Below are 13,867 nucleotides of genomic sequence, written 5' to 3' on the forward strand. Positions count from 1 at the left end.
AACTTTGGAGCCAGCCAATCTGACGAGCCCAACCAACTCAGCCTGTCTGTCAAGAGGGCATCAGTGCAGTGGAAATGGTTCATTTGATCCTCTGACACTGGATGGTGCATGCTGGCGGGCGAAGAAACAAGGGTGAACCCCACCATCTGACGAGTGGGCACCAGGCTACATGGGGAGCAGAGAGAGCGAGACAGAGTGAGAGAGCTTATGTGAAGGACATGGAGCTAGTTCTAATGCCAGAGCTACACAGCTGTGCATCAACTCTCCAAGATGCAGAGTATTGGCTTAATTAGAATATATAAGGTGCAAAGTGCAAGGCTATGTGTTTGAGTGGACAAGCTATGACAATAGTGCAGTATCTTTTGAAGAGATGACTTGAAATGTTCCTGCATTTTGGTTATGAATATAGCATCAGAGCAGAGCTGGAAACCAGATTAGTTATTTATCCATATACCATATTACTTGAGTATTATTTATCCTCATGTTTCCAAGAAAAAAATGCTTTTTGTAGACATTCATTACAAATCTACTGTCATCCAGACAATGCATGTAAAAGATCAAGTAAATGGGCTAAGTTTAGCGTCCAGTCCGTTCCATTAATGTAGAAAAAGAATCTATTACAGGCCATGGCAATTTGTCATTGTTTGTGACTGTCTCATGTTACACAGTGTAGCATTATATCTATCTGTGTGTGTGTGTGTGTGTGTGTGTGTGTGTGTGTGTGTGTGTGTGTGTGTGTGTGTGTGTGTGTGTGTGTGTGTGTGTGTGTGTGTGTGTGTGTGTGTGTGCGTGTGTGCGTGTGTGCGTGTGTGTGTATGTGTGTGACTATGTGGAAAGCCACAAGACTGCAGTGGAAAATTGAGCACCTTGATAAAATGTTTCAATATAAAGGAGTAAACAAAGACTTGTATAAAACGAATCCTCTTCTTTTCTTTCCTAGAAATCAAGCACTATATCTTATATGAAAATGAATGTTGAGGTAATTTTTTTTTTTTTTTGACATTATCTGGCTATATTTAAATTTAGCTTGTTTTCTTGCTAATGCCATTTAGACTAGCATTGATGGTCACATTCTAGCTTAGGGAAAATACTCCAAAAACATTTAACAGTTTTAGATAAATAAATGAAAATGATTTTCACAATAATTAAACTTTATATGATTAAAATCAAGTGTTTTTTAACACTTGACCGCATTTCTTGAAGTCACTTTTCTTTAGTACACTTGTCAGTAATTGGTTCACTACTGGATAGGAAGTCTTCAGCTCATACACAATATGTACTGTATGTCTATGTATTAAATCTTCTCAGCACATTTAACTTCCAAATTCATAAATATGTCTTCAGTTTATATAGCTGTTTTGGTGTACAGTCTTTTAAGTACTTTTGTAAACCACTACATTCATACATACAAGGGTATTAATGGCTTGGAAATCTCTTTCAACCAATGTCTAGTAGGATCAAGTTACAGACCTGGGCTCTAGTGGCTCATTATCCAAACCAACAAAGCTTCCAGGGATCTACACAGCTTTGATAGACCAGTGCTCATATTGACATTGGCCACACAAGCACAACCAAGCCAGCCCAGGCGCCACTACCACCTTTTTTTATAGGCATTACTGCTTAGATAAACAGTTTAAGCTTTCCAAGGATATCCACAGTCATGGCCTGGCAAGTTGCTCTAAGGCAGATGCCTGTTGGCAGAAACATCTACTCCTTAGTTTAAATATCATTTAAATTTAAAATTTTGTTCTTCGATACATGACAGAAGAATGGAAAATATAACTGGCAAACCATAACACTTTCAGGAATTAAAATAATAATTATACAGGCGTTCGTTTTCTATTAAAATACAGTACTTTTATGGTGTCTTCATTTGAAGAAATTTCTTTTAAATCATTAAGAATTCGATGTTCTTTTTAAATAAAAGTGTATCCCGTCACATATATGGCATCAGACAGATGCCAGTTATCTACTTGAGAGTTTTTGTATGTTAACTTAATGGTGCTAATAACCTTGTATGTTAATATGGAATCCCTTTGCCACAAATTAAATAGGGTTCAACATTAGTATGCTGTTAATTTGACCCTTGATACAGGAGGCCAATCAAATTTGCAGCCAAAGCACTTAGCCTATGGTAAGGATTAATGACGGCCATCTAAAACAATTTGAAACTTAATCGTTTTAACTGAGGAGGGTAAATTTAATATGATAATTGATCTGCTTGAACAGGAGTTGCATGGTGTGAAGAGTATGCAAATGGGCAACCCTTATCTAGCATCTGGACCACTGCTGAGCTGATGGCTGGATCTATTTTCATTAGGGACCTTTGGGGTACTTTAGAGTTTATGGAGCAAGTTCTCTGTGTAGGATGTGAAGTGAACCCATCTGATCACACACTGAGACCATGGCAGTCATCTGCATTTCCATAACTCACAGCTTCTACTGACATTACAGCGAGGTGCAAATAAGTGTTTGGAATGGAGTGGAGTACGAGAGGACAGTGTTTTAATGCAGTGGTGGAACTCCCAGTAGGGCTGTTATAGTGACTACTGAACATCAGTTACATGGTTCCAACAACAGTTTCTTAATTGATTTGTTTAATTAGCAGGAGATAGAGTCGTTGTCTTGTCATCCTGTATCAGGAAGAAGTGAGGGGGAGTGTCTGTGTGTTATCTGCCCCTTAACAGTCATGTCATGTCATGTTTTTTAATTTAATGTAAATGAAATCTTTATTAGACTTTCATGGCTTAACATTGGCCAATATTACAATAGCTTCCTTTAATATTGGCAAGGCCCTTATTCCATATTAAGAGATGCAAAATCCATGACTGGCTTTAAAGATGATGTTTCCTCTTTCCAAACTCCAATCTTGCCATGACTGAACAGATATGGGAAAGTGCTGCCCCCTGATTACAACTTCCTCTGGTCTGACCAGTGCAGATGTCCTTCAGATCTTGCTGGAGCAGGACAATACCCACCAAGGCCTCCCACAATGCTGCTTTCTTCACAATCATGGTGCTTCTCTAATGCCTTTGAGTATGCCGATGCAAAGCAGGTGGCTAACAGTGCTCGCAGCTCTTTTAAGTCTGGCCGGCTGAAGCCATCCACTCCCTAAACGTGAGATTCGTCTCAGGCGTGCACTGTGGTCACAAATAGCGTTAGAACTCCTCTGTGCCATTCAGCTCCGGATTAGAGAGTACATTTTCATTTGGGATTTTCTCCTGGATTTTCTCCTGGTGTCGGTCTGACGCTTTGTTACTTTGTTAGCCTTTGCTGGGGATCGGTACTGAAGTTTCTCTCACACTTTCTCTTTGAACGTGAATGACTCAGTGACCTGTTCATCAGCAGTCCAGTCTCTGCTGTTGATGTGTCTTTTCCTCAATAGAGTGTGTAGAATAAATGCTCTCTGAATTCAATAAAGGCATCTATCACATTCAACTCCTCTTTGTTGTTCAGCTGCAAAGTAAATCTCTGTCCAAATTCAACACAGATTAATTTCATTGCAAATGCACAAACCTACTGTAAGTTTTCCCTGAACTGATTGGATTTGAAATTGCATTGTAGGCTATCCTTCTCTTGAGCGTGTGTGTTCACCATACTTTTGTGGATTTTGCAGAGTTAATTAAGTGCGGCCCAGATCTTATGGTGTGTTTACCAGGCAGCCCTATTCTCCTAGGAGCTGAATAATTTGTGTGGAATTATGGGTGAATTCCTTTTGCCCAGCTGCGCGCTGCAGTGGCCATATGAAAAAGTGTCACCTGCCACTGGCTCCTCAAAGCAGGCCACACAAGAGTTAATGATTAATGAATAAATTCACAGATAATGAAGAGCCTCCAGTCATTCCTGCTCCGCACAGCTCCTGAGGCAGTGTTTATGTTGGGGTTTTTATACCCATGCAACAAGTCACATTCATTTCTTGATTTCCATTCACGCTGATGAAACATACTGTCTGAGCTCATGTTTCCGTAGTTGTCATATTGATAGAGATCACATTACCTCATACGAAAGGTGGAAAATGTTGCAAAGTGTTTTTACTACAGATGTAATAAATGTTGACTCATTTTCCATTTCGTTTCTACCCAACAGCTCCAGAGTGCAAGCGCTAAAATTCCACCAGTCTATTGACTCGAGCGCAGCAGTGTTTTTCTGATAAGAGCATGGAGCAGGGAGGACCGTCTGTTCATTTTGTCCTGGCCTCTATTCTCTTTTTTCACTACCGAGTCATGCTGTGCATTGAGGTCAATACAAGAAAACAGCTTCCACTAACACTGCATAGATAGTTTGTCCATTAAAGGACCAAACAAGACCACATTAATTGGAAACAATCACATATACATGAGTTAAATGTACAAGAATGTCCATGTGGTAATAATAGATGACAGACAAAGAGGTCAGTCTTATACGTTTACATGTATGGCTTTTCACTCTCATCCAGAATGACATATATTTATCTCAAATATACTACTGAGCAATTTAGGGGTTCAGGTCTAGCTCACAGGTTCTACAGTCTCAGCTTAGTGGTCCTGGGATTTAAATGTACCTTTTCAAATAGTAGTCCAACATCTTAACCACTGAGCTACCACTTACCTTAAACAAAAGCCACTTTCATCTCCTAGTGCTGTGAATAAGAAATCAAACATGACAGGATGTGCCGTTGTTCATGGATGTGCTATGGCCTGATTTAAAGTTGTTTAATTTCTGATAACAATATGTTCCAAAGTGTTTACTTCAATGTTTACTTCAATTTGCCAACGGATTCTTTTATCATACTTGTGAAGAATTTAATGTACAGCAAACAGAGATAACAAATTGATAGTAAATGAATCAACATCTTCCGACCAATCAGATTCGAGAATTTAATCCCACAGTGTTATAAATAGTATCGCATTTGGAATAGACATTATTTATTGGCCTTGGAGAGCAGGAACTTTCTCTGAACTTTCTCTTACTGTTACAATTCACACTGGCCGATTATTTCTTATGATTTCATTAAATACTGAACGCAGAGGGAAAAATCATTGGAGTGAACCTCAGTGCTGACTCAGCCATTCGCCTGGTCCATCCCTAGACAGAATTATGAAGCTCATCAAAGCACAATTGTTCCATATGGTTTGTTTCTGTGTGTTTTGGCTTGCATATCCTGTCTCACTTACATAATTCATATTCGCCTCTCTCATCTGAACAAGATAATTATGGCTTGAAAGAGCACTATCTACAGAGGGAGAGAAAGAAAACCCCTGGCCCTTGTGCCTTCATCTGCAGTGTTTTTGGTAGTATTGTGTTCAGTGGCTGGGGAACAGAATGGAATTTCCTGTCGGGATAGGCCAACGTGCAGCTCGGCACTCGTTCCCTATTTCACGAAGAAGAGCGTTCGGAGTGGGCTTGGAGCGAGATCAGTGAGCTAAGAATATCCCAGGTCAGAGTTTAATGCATTTCATTGGTGAACACTGTAGCATTTATTTAGAGAGGGGCACAGGGTTTGTCTGGACGGATTACTATGACCTGGCTTCACTTACAGGATATGGGCGTCAAGACTAACTCGTTTAAAACACAATCAGCGATTTCAGAAGCCGAAAGTGTCCGACTGCCAAATTGGCAGGAGTGAAAGAATCAGAAGAAGTAAAAAATTATATATTGTTTATTATTACAGTATTATTTTTCGCTTAAAAAAAAGATGCTTCTTGATTGTCCTATACTGAAGAAAAATTAAATGGCAATCATTATGCTCAGTGCCATGAACAGAAATCGTTGTAGAAATTCACATTTATGACTTTAAATCTGTAAACTGTCTCTGATGCTAAAAAAGGTACACAGCCTTCGAAATGAGGATTAATAAGCAGTCACAGGATACATCATATGAGCATATGAGACTAGAAGATGAAACCAGACACTGTAGAGGGAAGAAAGACATCTTTACTGCAGCGGCTTTAATGGAAAAAGAAGGCTAATCCAGCTATAACATATTCTCCCAGGGGTGCCTCCATATTAGCAATCACGCAGCAGGCTCCGCACTATGAGTCTCACTGGTGACTAGGAACATCTATCAGTGACAAGCGGCGCAGTACAGTGAAGCTTGAATCCGCTCTCGTTAGGTTTTTCTATCTCATAAATCATAAACAGACATTAAGTACCGGTTTGGCAATGCATGCGGGTTAATGTTTTCAAGGTGATTGACAATTCATCATAGCAACTGCCTGTCATGGAAGCAGTTACTTTTGAAAATGGCGTGCTGTGCCCGAGTTACAGAGAAGTGGGGCCATCATGCTGTATCAACATTGGAGATTTCAGGCTCGATGAATGTTGACATTTGAGACAATTTAGCTAAGTGTCTGTCATGCTGAAAACTTTTATGTTCTTTCCTGGCACATTACACACTTAATTCTATGATTATACATTCTATCAGAAATAGAGAAACGTTTATTTACGTGTGTTAATCCGGTCGATCGTAGCATGCAGCTTGAGGATGTACGCTCAATCTGCTGTAGCATAAAAAAATCTGGATAACCAAGTAAACGTTCTCTTTTTTTTTCCTTCTTCTTCTTCTTCTTCTTCAGAGAATTGATATTGCACTCTCTGGGGTTGGTGTTCTGCATTCAAGTAGCAGAGCATACTGTCTAGTTCTCAAAGGAAATTCACATTATACACACACAATTAGACTTTTAATGGAAAAAACAGCAATGTTGTCACACTTTCTGAGTGCCCTGGATGTCAGTAATCGCATTTGGTGTACTGAGATTCATAAAAGTAAGCCTGGTGGCCCCTGTTGTCTTAAAACGCATATCCTGTAGAGAAATGCTGGGTCACAGGAGTCAAAAGGCAAACATTATAGCATTGTGTAATGATTTGTGGTGTTGTTCACTAGTCTTTACATACACTATGAGGTAAGGCAAGCCTACAATGTGACCTCATTGTGATTAATGGTTTTGCTTGACCACACTCAGGCAGTTGATGCGTAGAGGTCATGACCTGGTAGAGGAAGTGGCCAGTTGGTGGGTGGTCATCCTTGAGGAGATTCCTTAGGAAAGCCCAAACACTGCCACCTGTGCTTAGTCACCACCTGCCTGTGTGAGAGGCACCTGACCCATTTCTCAAGACCCACCAGCATCCCATAGAACAAACACAGAGTGTCCGTTTCTCCCAAAAAAATAAAGATTAATTACAAGAGGAAACAATTCGTTCACAACAGGACACGCGGCGGCGGAGGATAACTCGCCTTCAAAGTTGCCGTCCTGGCCCTATCTGAAAAGTTTAGAAGTGGCTCACTTCAAAGTCAGCCAGGCCTGAGCGGCTTTCCTGCCATTCTTATGTTCAGCCTCAAGTTGCTATAAGCAGCCAGGGCATCCTGTCCCCTGCCGTCTAAGGTGGATTGGCTTTGTTTGTGTAGCTAAAAGCAAGGGGGGGTCTAATGCTCTTCATTGGTTCTAGACCCCGTTGGCAGGCTTGGTGGCCTTGTTAGCAAGTTGTGGCCTTGTTATGATGTACATGTCTTATATTACTTGCATGGGAGAGCCTTTTGTGGTTTGTTTAATGTTCACACATGCACAGGTGTGGAGAATTCATTGTGCTGGGAGTCCTGGTGCTGAAATCAAGCCTGCTTTGCTGCATGATCATGTGGGTTGTAAGAATTCTTTTTTGTTGTTTTGTTGTGATTTTTTTTTTGTGTGTGTGTGTCTCAACGCCTGGCATGGTCGATGGTTCTCTGAGTTAATTACGTAGGATGAGGCAAAGGGAGAGGGAGGTGGGGGCAGGATAAGAAGAAAAACGAAACCGGATAGTCAACTTCATTTAGGGGCTCCTAATTGCACCCTACAGGCCCGTGGCAGACGGCAGGGGTCTCTCTACGAGTGGGACGCAGCGGTGCCTTTCTGGCACACACACACAAACTCACTCCCAGAGAAAGAGAGTAGCAAGAACATGAAACGGGTCAGAGATTAAACACTTTCTTTACACTGGTAATTAAGCCATCATCAGGCTGAGGAGCATTTATTATCAGGCTGGTGCACGTTTACATGGATGTGAATTCTGAGCAAGCTCTCTAGATACACACACACACACACACACACACACACACACACACACACACACACACACACACACACACACACACACACACACACACACACTTTCATTTGTCTCAGCATCAGCATAATGATCTCTTACCCCTCAGGAAGAGACTGTGTCAGGGTGATGACAGTTCTAACTCATTTATTAGGGCCTTTTATTTCTCAATATCTCTTTATTGGTGCAATGATTGTATAGACAGGGTGGTTTGTTATTTAATACAAGCTAATAACATTTGTAGTCACTGTATGATAATGTTGAATGTCCCTGTCAGATATAATTTGCCTTGTGCTCAGACTAAATTGAAATTATTGTAGGTTTTCAGACACAACCCTTTGTTTTATATAAACTGTTCATTCACTGTATGTGACCAATATGTTGCATACATGCTAGCGGTAAAGGTGACAGACTTTAGCTTCGTATAAATCTGCGTTCTGTTGTGTGTGTGTGTGTGTGTTTGCGCGCGTGCGGATGGACCATTTTCAGGAATAAGAAAGTACCAGAACTTTATAATTGTGTTAGGGTTTTCTTTAATCGCTACATTTTAAAGCTTTTTAAAAAACAAAGTGGTTGCTAATTGCTATTTTTGGAAGTCAGCGTGGTTTCTTTTTTCATCAGACAGCAGTTTCAAGCAGTTTATTATGAATGTTCATACAAACATAATGTCTTATTCCAAAACGGCTGAAGAAACATAAATCAGCTAGATATATAGATCATAATTTTGAGCTAACATTCAAGAAATAAGAGTATTTTCTCCTATATATATATATATATATATATATATATATATATATATATATATATATATATATATTTAACTTGCTCCTTTATTTATTTATTTAAGTCTATTTAAAAAAATCTATATATGCATAAATCAAATTTATCTATCTTTTTTTTTTTCCTTTTCCTTAAATACTCAAGTAAATTGTAGTGTTTATGCTTTTGTATTTGAGAAAGATGAGAAATGCTGAGAAATTTTCATACTGTTGCTTGAAATGATATCGATTTTTTGTATTGATCTGTATGTGACAGACAGGACACACCCCAACTACCAAGTAATATAGGAATATAAAGGATATACTGATGTCCTGTTGGCAAGAAAGAAAGAAAGAAAGAAAGAAAGAAAGAAAGAAAGAAAGAAAGAAAGAAAGAAAGAAAGAAAGAAAGAAAGAAAGAAAGAAAGAAAGAAAGAAAGAATGAAAGAAAGAAAGATTAGGTGTGCATGCAACACATGAACAGCATATGGAGAATTATAGTCCCTAATTATAGTCTCCCATCCTAAATTGGAACTCATTACAGACTTCTTAACGTTACGTGATCCTGCTGCTCCGTGGACCTGCAGCGTAGACTCAGCTAAAGCCTTGGGGAGGTACATAGGACACAACCTCTCCTTTTGGACATGTCCATGTGCCATGTCACCCTTTGTGTCTGTGTTCTCCCAGTCCATGTTCTGAAAGGGACACATGGGCCTTTGTTGGGCCTTGTGTCTAATTGCACATGGTCACACCAACAGTCAGTGAAAGTAGCACTTAGTTCAGCAAATTACCTTAGTGGGGTAATTACCTGCTTGTTAGGTGGCATTGTGGTCACCTGTACAGAGCAGCGCATTACACCTGGACTATTGTCAGAAGCCCGCAACAGCATCCCGAAAACACTCCTCCACATCCCTCCCTTTTTTCTCTCCCTCCTTGTCCCCGTTCACCTGAACTTGCGGGTTGTCTTTCCCAATAATTGCCCCAGCTTTCTAATTACAGGGGAAAGGGAAAGTGGCTAAGGTATGTTTTTCTTTTTTCTTCTTCTTCTTTTTTTTTTTTTTGCAGACACAATATCCTGCCACACCTCGAATCTGTTTCAAAAACTGCTTTGTGTCAGTGTTATCAATGACCCGGCACTGTGCTTGGGAAACTAGATGGCTGAAAACGAACGGAAAATCTGTCACAATTATTCACGCCCAGCTAAAATGAAGCTGGCTGTGGACAGTGGGAGGAGAGGAAGGGAAAAGTGAGAAGTTTGCATTATGAAATATGCTATATGAGTATAATCTTCTGGGTTTTGTGTGTGCTGTGGCGTGTGCCAAGCTCCTAGGTGGGCAATCTCAGAGACAGTAGGGAGGCCCGGTGTTATTTCTGGGCATATTTAGCATGGCCTACATGGGTGTTAGGCTCTAAAACTGGAACACAAGTCATAAAGGATATGAATAAGCTTCCAACTTTTTTTCACCTGCACATATATCTAAAACAAAATACATAAAAGTGGAACATGATCTTACTCAGAAGCTTCTATTTAAAAAGAAATGTGTTGGTGTGCTATTATTTATTAGTTTTCAATAAATCGTTTTAATGATCCTTCACAGAAATGTAATATTTAAGGGGTAAAATCTCTGTTGAATTGAATTACGATTTGATGCGGGTTAGGTTTGTAGGCCGCATAAAAATTCAATAGCCGTGTCAAATCGTTATATTATTTTATCTTTTTTATTTAAAAGAAATTCAGACTGCTGTCTGTGTTGCTCATTACTGTCACCACTAAGTCACAGACTCCTCCCAAACCTTGTGATGATTTGTTCCCTCGAGGCTTTCTCTCACTCTCTCGTCTTTCTCACTCGATCACTGTTGCGATCGGATTTCTCCGGCCCATCTGATGACTCTCTGCCCCTTCATCCAGTACCCCTGGCTGTGTTGTGACATGTCTACCTCCGTCTACCTTTATCAGCATGTCTGGCCCCGTACTGTGGTCCTGTGGCCATGTGTTAGGGATGGGAGTAGCAGGGCTCAGTATGGGCTGCAGATGTGAGAAGGAAGGTTGACGATGTTAAACGGGCAACTGGCCATGGAGATATGGGGATAACATGACCTCTGAGTAATAGTCTACCTGCCCCTCAGCCTGCTCCATCAGGCCTTGCTGTGTCTTTAGTTTTCTGGAGCTCTCTGGAGGTTCTTGCTGAGCTCTCCAGTTTGACCTATGCCCCTTTTCCACCGAGGCAGTTCGAGTGCTTTTTCAGAGCCAGAGCCTAATTTAGAACCAGTTCTTTCTGTTTCGACCGCCAAAGCACCAGCTCCGAACCAGGAAAAGTGGTTCTTAAGTAGCACCAAAATGTTGCTGGTCTAGACTTAAGAACCGCTTGCGTCATGAGCTGGGGGCGGGGCTACTGTTAGCGCATTTGATAATGTACTTTAAGTATACTAATGTTTAATACATTTTTACGTTACCGCGATATGATACATTATCAGCACACATTTGCACATTTTTTTAACCTGTTTGTAAATTGTTCTATTTATGTTTCTTACTACTGTATGTAAATGGTTCTGCAATTTCTGGAGCTCGCTCCCAAGAATTTCACTCACCATGGCACATGTGCCGTGGTGATGTGACAATAAAGGTGACTTGACTTGACATGATAGTAGGCAGCTACATTCTAAGGCAAAAATTTTTTTCTGTGTTAACAATAAAATAACGTTATGTACTTTATCGATTACAACCTCTGTTTATACAGATTACACGGGGCTGCACGTACACGTTTTATTCGCCGCATTTGGATGCCAATGTAGGTTCGCAAAGCCATGAGCATTAACAGTAAAGCAACATCCGCCATTGTTGTTGTGTTTGTGTTTGCCGCTGCTACGCTAACGTTGCTAGGACACGTGACACGTATACAGTGACATCACACTCGGCGCTGTGATGGCTCTCTAGCCGGTGGAAAGGCAAACCGGTTCTTAGACGGTTTGCCAGTGGAGCCAACTTTGAACCAGCACCAGCGCTAGCTCTGAACCAGCACCCGGTTCTTTCCAGTGGAAAAGAGGAACTAGAGACCAATACATCTTCTAGACTTTCAGTGAAAGCAGGTTCTGTGGACAGGATGGTGTTAAGCTGACATTGCTGATTTACATTTGTTGAGAGTTGATTGAGAGTTGATCTTGAATGGATTTTTTCTTAAGCATAAAGTCCGATTTCCTTTTCAACCAAATTCTGTGATATTCTGAAATGTAATATATTAGAAATATTGCAATGTATATACTCACTATGCCTCAACTAAATGATTAGAAATAATAGAAATGATCATGACAGACAGATTAGATTCACACAGTAGTATTAGAAATGGTTATCAATCATTATCATCCAAACCCTGTGATGGAGTGACTTTCCGTCCTGTCTGTAGTCTTATCTTGCCCCTAGTACACCCAGGATAAGCTCTGGACCACGGCGACCCTGATCAGGCTATTTAAATCACCTACTGAAAATGAATGTGTAAATTAGTTGTACTGCTTTAAACCTCATGTTGTGTGTCAAGATCTAATCATTCAGTTGAATGGGTATTGTTATGCCAAACACTGTTTGTGCAGCTGCTTCGGTATTCCGATGGCAGTTATAAATCAGTACAGTCACTTTGCTTGGCTGAAGTGAAACTTTGTTTGGTTTCTTATGCACCTCAGGGTTTCTATGGTTTCAGATGCATAAAAGCTCTTTCCAAGGTCATGACCACAGGTGACCCTGGTTCAGGAGGATGAAGTTGGGCTTCCTAAGAAGAATAAAGGGGAAATGTGCACTTCCCAGACCTCCCAGTGCCCCCGAAAACCAGTGATTTATGGTCCCCAGTGTGGAGTTTTTCTGATTGGCTTTATGGTGGAATTTCCACCTTCTCTTCTCCTCATTGTCATGGGGGGTCCAAACAGCTAAATATAACCCACAGTAAAGTGAAAGAGATGATGCAATATTTGTGAATGATGAGTTGAGAAAATGTTTAGCATGCAATAGGTCATGAGGTCCATCTAATTAAGACATGAGCTAGGAATCATCTCCTTCCTTGTGTTAGGAGTGTGTGAGTTATGGAGAGAGATCAGGAATCACACTTGACTTTCACACACACACACACACACACACACATACACACACACTCAAATGGAGCTATCCATGGGTCACTTACCTCCGCTTGCCGCCCACTGGCTGGCCCCCTTCTGAGCTGCATTGTCTGATTGAGCGTGTGTGTGTGTTTGTGTGTGTGTGTATTTGTCACACCTTCAGTAGGCCATGCAGGTTCCCAGCTGCAGCAGCAGAGTGTGATTAGCATCTCCACTGGCCTCCTGTGCTCAGGTAGCAGCCGCCCCTGTCCTGCTGCTGAGAGAAGCCACCGGTGTGCTGGCACAGGTTCAGACACACTGTGAGCTACACCAGGCGTCTCTCCTCTGAGAATCTCAGTGAGATATACCAAAATGCGGTCTCACTACTGTCCTTCAACTCACACTGATCTACAACAGAATATCCACCAGGAGCCATTTTAGTCTTTTTTTTTTAAACAGTTAGGGATTGACGCTAGCTCCAAGAGGTTGATCCTAGATCTAAGCCCAGATCTGTTACAGTAGCATTATTAACACCCAGACTCACATGTTTCGAATGTTGCTAAATACATTAACGTACATCAGGACATCCAACAGCATCTCTTGCAGTAATTTTCAGGGTCCTAATATGTTGAGAGAGAAAAAATTAAATAAATAAAAAGACATAGAGAATGCCATTTTCGATTGGGGGTAGATGAGCAGGACGAGTGCTTAACAAAGCCTTAAATGATTATTAAGCTACACCCAAGTCCTCCAAGCTGCTAATAATAATAATAGTTGGATAAAAGTAGGCCAGGAGCAAGCATGAAATATGTGCAGCCACCATGACGGGTCCTGCTCCATCTCCCTCACTGTGAACCATGCTGGGGACACATGGCAGTCTGGGAGAGCTGCTGCTTGTCTCTGTGTTGCAGAGAGAATGACAGAGCATCATGTGTGATATGAAGAAGGAACAAAAGAGTGTGTCATTTCCC

The sequence above is a fragment of the Tachysurus fulvidraco genome, chromosome 6 (assembly GCF_022655615.1).
Source record: "Tachysurus fulvidraco isolate hzauxx_2018 chromosome 6, HZAU_PFXX_2.0, whole genome shotgun sequence".
NCBI lineage: Eukaryota > Metazoa > Chordata > Actinopteri > Siluriformes > Bagridae > Tachysurus > Tachysurus fulvidraco.